The sequence below is a fragment of the Adiantum capillus-veneris genome, chromosome 5 (genome assembly GCF_014529385.1).
Source record: "Adiantum capillus-veneris isolate H3 chromosome 5, ASM1452938v2, whole genome shotgun sequence".
NCBI classification, from domain to species: domain Eukaryota; kingdom Viridiplantae; phylum Streptophyta; class Polypodiopsida; order Polypodiales; family Pteridaceae; genus Adiantum; species Adiantum capillus-veneris.
Window position 1 is genome coordinate 22,006,452 of NC_140935.1, and position 7,850 is coordinate 22,014,301.

A 7,850-nucleotide genomic window follows, 5' to 3' on the forward strand; every position below is an offset into this window, starting at 1 on the left:
GGTAATGGTTAGTTTCATGCAAAAGAGCAGGGCCAGTGCTAGAGACACAAATGAGAGCACTAGCAACCTGGATTACTGTGGTCTGGTGTCAAATATCCTGAAAGTAAGCTTCAGGCAGTTTGAGATGTTTTTGTTGGATGTGAAGTGGTTCAAGGTGATTACTTCTGGTAGCAATGCAATGGTACGCAGAGATGGAAACAAACTTGTGCAAATAGATTCTACAAAGACTTGGATAGATGCGAGCGACACATTTGCTCTCCCCGAACATTGCGAGCAAGTGGTCTTTGTACCGGACCCTCGAGAGCGACAATGGTGGTTTGTGGTTCAGGTTGCTCCAAGAAATAAAAAAGTATTTGAAGGGCAAGATCTCCTGGAGTAGAGTCAGTTAGACGACGTCCATACTACTGTGACATTAGATGAGATGGACGAAGGTATGGCAGAGGAAGCTGACAGATATACGAGGGATGACGTAGACGAGCCAGAATTGACACTTGTAGATGAAGATGCAATGGATGAAGACAATCTGCCAGAATGAGTTGGGGCACAGTGATGTTTGCAATTAGAGATAGACGATGATACGGTGCAAGATCTTATCGATGATGCTTCACTCCTCGAGGCCTAGGCCTGTAAGTGTTTGTGTGAAGACTTTGATTTAAAATTAAGCTTAAAGTGCGGTTAAACAACTGTGTTCTGACGCTTTATTTTACTTTCTTTGTGCACGACTTTAGTATGGCAAACAAGATTCCAGATCTCGCTTCCATGAGTGCAGATGCATTCATGGGCTTCGTTACACGGATGACGCCTGCTCAGATGGCAGAGGCTTCTCAGTAAGGGTAGCCAGAGGCACGGGTACTACGCCTCCGGGCTTCACACCCGAGGGACCGACGCCTAGGGGAGGGACGCCTATGGGTACGACGCCTTCTTCTCCCATCACGGCCGCTTCGACACCTAGGGGTGGGACAGAGGCGGGTACGTCCTCATCTCCGCAGCACAGGCGCACTCACCGATCTCAGCGATTGTCAGGTGGAGGTGGTGGTTGCTACGAAGGAGGGTCCACAGATGCTTCGACCCCTCCTCGCTCATGACCCCCGTCTTACCCAGGCACACCTCTCGACACACCTCTTGGCACACCTCGGACACCTTGGGGGGCACACAATCCTAGTGCCTCCAAGCTCTATACTGTATGGGGAGATGGTTTTATTGACATGGATAGAGTCGGGACTGAGATGCGACAACAGATTTGCCAACTCGTGGAGCTGCAGTTTTCGACCAGCATTCTGACGTCTTGGGATCAGCAAGAAAAGGAAAAAGTCACTTACATAGTGGAGACCATCCTGAGAGAGTACCGGCCTGCTCAGGGTTCTTCCGTTGTTTCGGCGCGGTGGATCAAGGGTGTTGCACAGGGCACCATCAAACATCGACGAGATGCAGCTCGGAAGGCTTTCAGGACCGGCTCGCCGAAGCCCTCGGGCATCCCACACGAGATGTGGCTGCAGATCAGGGAGGATGAGCGGACAGCGACCACGTGGTTCAGACAGCAGCGTGAGGCCGCGCAGGTACGACAGATGACTAGGGGGACATCTCATCTTGGCAGCAAAGGCTTCGACACCTTTCGCTATGAGTTTGTGAGTTTCTAATCCAATCTTAACTATGGCGTTTTTTAAAACGTGATGAATCATGTATTCTTATTACTTTGATTTTTGTATAAACGCAGAATCTTGCAATGCATCGAGCTCCATCACGCGAGGAGGAGTCAGATGGATATCGTAGAGGTATCTATGAAGTACTGAATGATCTTGAAGCTTCAGGAGAGCCTGTAGACTGGGAGGCCTTACAGTCTCACCGATCGCTTGAGGTGAGACGTTAATATGTGTGAGTTGATTTAATTAAGTCAGTATATGTGAAGTAATATCAATACTAATTTTGTGAGTTGTCTTATGTGCAGGTTGCGATACCTAGTCATTAGTGGACCAGGTTTCATCTATATGCTTTGTGAGACACAGACACGCTTCTGTGTCTCTTTTTTGTACAAACAGTTAGTGTTCAGACAGTTATTGTTTCCCTTATGGTTATGATTATTGTCATTGTCATTGTATAGATAGTTATTGTTTCTCTTTCTGGTTATGCTTATGGTTATTGTTAATTTTGTTTATGGTTATGGTTATCTGCATTATGGTTTTGATCAAAGTGACTATAGCCGGTTATGGTTTTAAGTTATGGTTATGCTTTTAAGTTATGGTTATGTCCCCTATGGTTATGCTTTTAAGTTATGGCTATGCTTTTCAGTTGGTACGGTTGTCTTTCATTGGCCTTAAATCTCATGTGAGATCCTACATGGAAAGCATGTAGGAGGCGTATACATAATATGGTTTTTTTTTAAAAGTTTATGTAAAAACAAAGGGAACTCTGTCAAAATTTTTGCGCGCGGGAGCATGGTTGATATTTTGGTGCTGCTCGCTTTCTTGGGCAGAGGGCAGGAAGTCTGGCTGTGGCTGTGTCCATATTTTAACTGGGCATAGGCCAGGCTACCTGCCCTCTGCCCAATATTTTTTTTTTTTGCTATGGTCGTCGCTATATGCGTCGCTATGGTCATCGCTATATACGTCGCTATGCACGTCGCTATCAGCGTCGCTAATAGCGACTGGTTTCACAACGACGCGTATAGCGACGCTCATAGCGACGGGCAGCGTCGATATATGCGTCGATAACACCTTCTTTTGTTGTAGTGTCTGGCATGGGTCTCAACCTGGTTGGTGTACTGATGTGGTGTCGTTTACTCTTGTATCTTTTTTGGCATCTCTCACTTTGGTTTGGGAAATTGTAGAAGACGTCATTGTCTTGATCTTGATTGTCGTCTCCCTCTGTATTTTCCGACTTCTCGTCATCCGCGTTATCCTTGTTTTCACTTTGATCAGAAGAATCATAAAATTCTTCTCCTTCCTGCTTGATTTCTTTAGTGGGGATGTCCACATAGCCCACTATCTTAATCTCAAGTTTCGTTTCTGTTTTATGGATCCTCATATTCTCAGTATCTACCTCGTCCTCGTCCTCCTCCACAATTTTGCTCAACATGTAGTATGGTATGATATCGTAGCCATTCTCATCACAAAATTTGGTGGGAGTGACCTCATTGACGCATACATCCAATGTAGCCAAAATTTGAGACCATTCTAGGGGTTCGAGCTTCTCTTCAGGAAAAGGTTCTCGTATATAGGCATCGTCTTCCAAGACCCTCTCTAGTGTCCTTTCATCGTGGTCAAATTCACTACATTGAGATGCTCCACAGATCCATATCTCTTTTTTCTTACAAAGCCACGCTGGGACTTTTGATCCACTAATGGTGGCTGATTCAAATTCTTCCACAGGGGTTCTCGTGACATCATGGTAGCTATGATTTTTCATGTTTACGCGTGTAGTAGTTTCAACATGTCTTAGATACAAATAATCATACCCCCAGTCGTGCACCATTTTGAGTTGCCTCATGAACGGCCTACCAAGGATAATTTCATAGTTTTTCTTCTTGCCGAAATCTACTATGGCAAAGGTATGTTTGTACTCTATGCCACAGGAAGATACCACAATTGCCTCAAGCAATACTATAGGCCTTTCTATGTGCCCGTCCGCCAGTTGCAATTTCATTCTAGTTGTTCGTATTGCTGGTTTTCCCCATTTTTCCCATAGCAATTTGGTCGCAATGGCAATGCCAGCTCCACTATCAAGTATTGCCTTAGTCTCTATGCCATTATACTCAAATGGTAGGGTCGTGTTGCCGTCTTCACCCTCACAATACTCTCCTACCTTGTTGAGTGGCACTGGTCTAGTGTTGACTTTCTTCGGTTCTGTGTCATTAAGCTCGGTTTCGAAGAACTTAAGAGGCGTCCTTATGCCAAATTTTTCAAGACATTTGCCCACTTTCGTCCACATGCTTGGCCTAATTTTTAACAATTCTGCCAATGTGATTGTACACTTGACCAGAGTGGTCAACAAGTCTGTCAGGATTTTAGTGTCCAATTGATTCGAACCGCCTATTCTCTGAGAAGGTACTCTTCGAATTTCTGACCTTGTCTCATAGTCCCCCATATATGATGGCAAAGTTATGAGAGATTGTGGTCTACTATCTTCGGATGCAACTGAACCATTATCCCCTTGAAATGATTTAACGTCCAAATCCCATGGAGTCTTATTCAAGTTCAGCTCCGAGAAAGGCGCTGATTCGACTGTTTTGTCTCATATTTTTCTTGAGCTTTTCGCACCGTTTCCCATAGCTCTTCAGGCCAATTTTCTTCCACAATAGGGGAATATGGTGGAAAATCTTTCAGTGATTCATCAGTGCTATTAGGTACGTCTTTTGCATCCCCTACATCCGGCAAAGGATTTAATGTTTTCTATCTTGTCAGGTATCCTTTGTTCGGTTTTGTGAGGTGTTTCATTGTTTGGTGGTTTGATTACTCTATCTCCTGCTTCCATAGGTGGAGGCTCTAGTAAAGCTTGTGCAGTTTCAATCAGCTATTTGCACATCTCTAGTCTCTGTTTTTCTATCTCTGGATATGGATATGTCATCCACCTTTGCTTTAGGATCTGTCTGTTCTTCAATCTTGCTTCATATGCTTGCAAGATTTCATCTAAGGGTTCATTGATCTTATCTACCAATACCGACCCTCCTGAGATTGCACTCTTTGGTCCTTCCGTTGATTTTAGAGAGTCGGACTCTCTTTGCTGTTTAAGTTGCTCTCGAGCTATCGTTAGCTCAGCTTCTACATCTTTTTGTTTTCGCTCACGTCTAGCTTTCATTTTCACTCTTCGTTCTTTCCAAGGATTATCACGACTGACGCTAGACTTGTCAGTCTTGATTTCTTCTTGATTTTGATCATTACTCTTGGGCTGATTGCATTTTTCCTTGCTTGGGCTCTCGTCAAGACCTTAACAGGAATCAGAGTTTCGTTTTCTGACCCTCCACTGGACGGTAGCGCTCCCAGCATATTCAAGGTAGTTTTTTCTCCTTTGCTCGAGTTTTTAGGGAAATCAGGGATCAAGTGAGTAATTCCACACTCCGTGCAATATGCGTTGACCCTAATGATTTCGTCATGAGGGCAGTCCCTCAGCCAATGGTCTCCTCCACACTTGTAGCATGGTCCTTTAGGCTGTTGAGGTGCTCCTGGGGCTCCTCTTTGCTGGTGTGCAATTCTTTGCCCGCTCATGCCTCCGTTGGCTATGAACAACAATGTTCTTTCATCCAGGCTATATCGTCCTTCTCCCGCTGCCTGTGCAGTAGTTGGTGGTCCTGTATTTCCTATCATGCTCCATGGTTTTGGTGTAGAGGGTTCGTCCAGTGGATAATAGACAGAGTTTGCCGCATATCCATTGGGCTCGTCGTAGTATGCATGCATAGGTACCAAAGCCATCTCGTCCGACTCAGTTACAGTGGGTGTGTATCTTATGCCAACTGGTCGTAATCCTGGTAGAGGTGGTTGTTGTCCCAACACTGGTTGTGGTCTTTCTACACCTACAGGTTCTGATAGGTTGCCTGTTTGATATCTAGGCATCGGTGGGACTTCAGGAGATGTCGCCTGAGCTTGCGGAGCATATGGTCGTTCTCTCACATATCCCTTGTTATAATAACATTCCTCTGTCCCATGGTTTGTCCATTTTTGTTCAATCGCACACCATTTTGGTTGTTTAGCTTGTGGTTTGGAATACAAGTTAATCTTTTTAAGCACTTTCTCTACAAGCTTCTCTTGGCTTACCGCTACTTCCCCCTTCAGTGTTGTCTTAGCAGACTTGCCTCCGCTTTGTTGTGAGGAAGAATCATCGTCAAGATCCTTGAACTCACCCTCTTTGTAGACCGCACAATTGTCCACAAGGTGCTCCTTTTCAACATAGTGCTCCTTTTCATATGTAAGTCGTCTTAACGATCTGCATTCCTTAGTCCTTGGATAATTATAAGCATAAGTCTGGACTGAGTTGGCAGTTCTTCCACGGGACAGAACTTAACATATCTTTTTAATCGGAGGGCGGCCTTTCTCACGGACTCTCCATCTTTCTGTTTGAATTTATGGATTTGCGAGACTGTATTATGAGCTATCCCCCTTTGTGGGAATTCCTCGATGAACTCGTCAAACACTTCCTCCATAGACTCAAAGTCTCTTCGCTCCACCGAGTCAAACCATGTAGCCGCATCATCCTCTAAGGTTAAACCGAATCCTACAAATTGGGTAGGAAAGTCTAGCACCTCTTCATCTCTAATTACACGCACAAAGGCTGCTACATGATCTCTTGGATCCCTGCTTCCTGTATCTTTCTTGTTTACCCATTTTTGCAATTGAGAAGGTCTAATTCTATGATGGTCTCCAAATCTCATCATGGGATCTCCCCGTCCTAGTCGATATACCTCCTCTGGTCTCCTGTAGTGGCCAGGTTCCTCTCCCAATGGTGCTCCTAATCTATAATTTCTAGAAGTTCTCGTGAGAGATGGTTCATCTCTCCGAATTCGTTCTCGGGGTGTTCTTCCAAGCTCAGTTGACCCCTGAGTCTTTGGCTTACTCTCTCCTTTATATTGTGCATAGAGTGGTGGTTCTTGTAAATCCCTTAACCCTCGTGCGGTTTGATAACCCTCTCGGGTTCGGTCTTGTTCTAATGTAGCACTCTGTCGAAGCCATGCCTGCAGTGATGGCTGAGTAGCTGGTTGGTCCTGGTAGTTGGACGTCGGTGGTCGGGTAGAATGTGAGGTAACATCATACTCTTCTGAAAAGGGATTAGTCGACTTGCTAGGGGTGTAGGTGGCTCTTGGTACCTCGTCGGGGCCATAGGTCGATGCTCCCGGAACTGTTGCCTTTTCAACCTCTTCTGGGAGAATACGTTTGTATTCTCGCCGTATCTGTCAACAAAACAATATCCTTCCCCATAGCAGTTTCATAAGAAAATAAGTAAAGAACCTTGTCTTTGCTTAATTCATTTGGGTAGGGTTCCTTGCATCGAAAGTAAGAGAATATTCCCGTGCTTTCATGCTTGTAAATCCCTACATTCTCATTATAGGTTGGGACCCTGGTTGTTGTCTTATCATACATAAAAAGCGCTCCAGGTCGATCAATGTTAGGAGATGGTTCTTGGGTTTCTGAAACCATTTTCCCTTTTGCCACGTTATCCCCATATCTGCTGTAATCCTCAGGGTTACTCACTATCAGATAGTGGTTTCCCTTTTCGTCTCTGAATCTGCTTCCATCATCGTAGACTCGAATTATCTCTAGTCTCTGAGCCGGTCTTTCTTCAATACAAATACACTTGCGTCCCTGATAGTCAGAATAGACAAGGGCTCCCCTTGAGTTAGTTCCTTCCAAGAAGATTATAGTGAACTGGGTTTCGTTTAAAGGATGTAGGGAGGTGCTCCCTCCTGGCATTGGTCCTTCACCGTTGAAACCTACTGGCTGTTGACTCCCCATCATGAAGAAGGACTTTTCCGACGAAGTGTCAATATCACTACCCTCTTCAATGATTGGTGCCAATGGGTCTAGTCTCATCTGAGTTACACTATCTTCTGTGGACATGGTGCTAATTTGACTTTTGACACTTTTAGCTCCCGACTTAACAAAGGCTCCTGACCTTAAATACATAAGAATGAAAGTTTTGTTGCAAACTTAAAGCTTACCTGGAATCCTTCTTCCTGTATAGCTTTGTGATGACCTCCTTCTGGGATCTACACAAGGATGGTTAGTCTGTTCACAAGTGTTTTCCCTGGATTACCAAAAAATCTTTCAAGTATATACAGCAACCACTTAGTCAGTCTTCTGGTAGTCCAATTTCAATTATGAAATGATGGCTGGGATCTATATAGAGAGTATGTCCTAGCAATATAG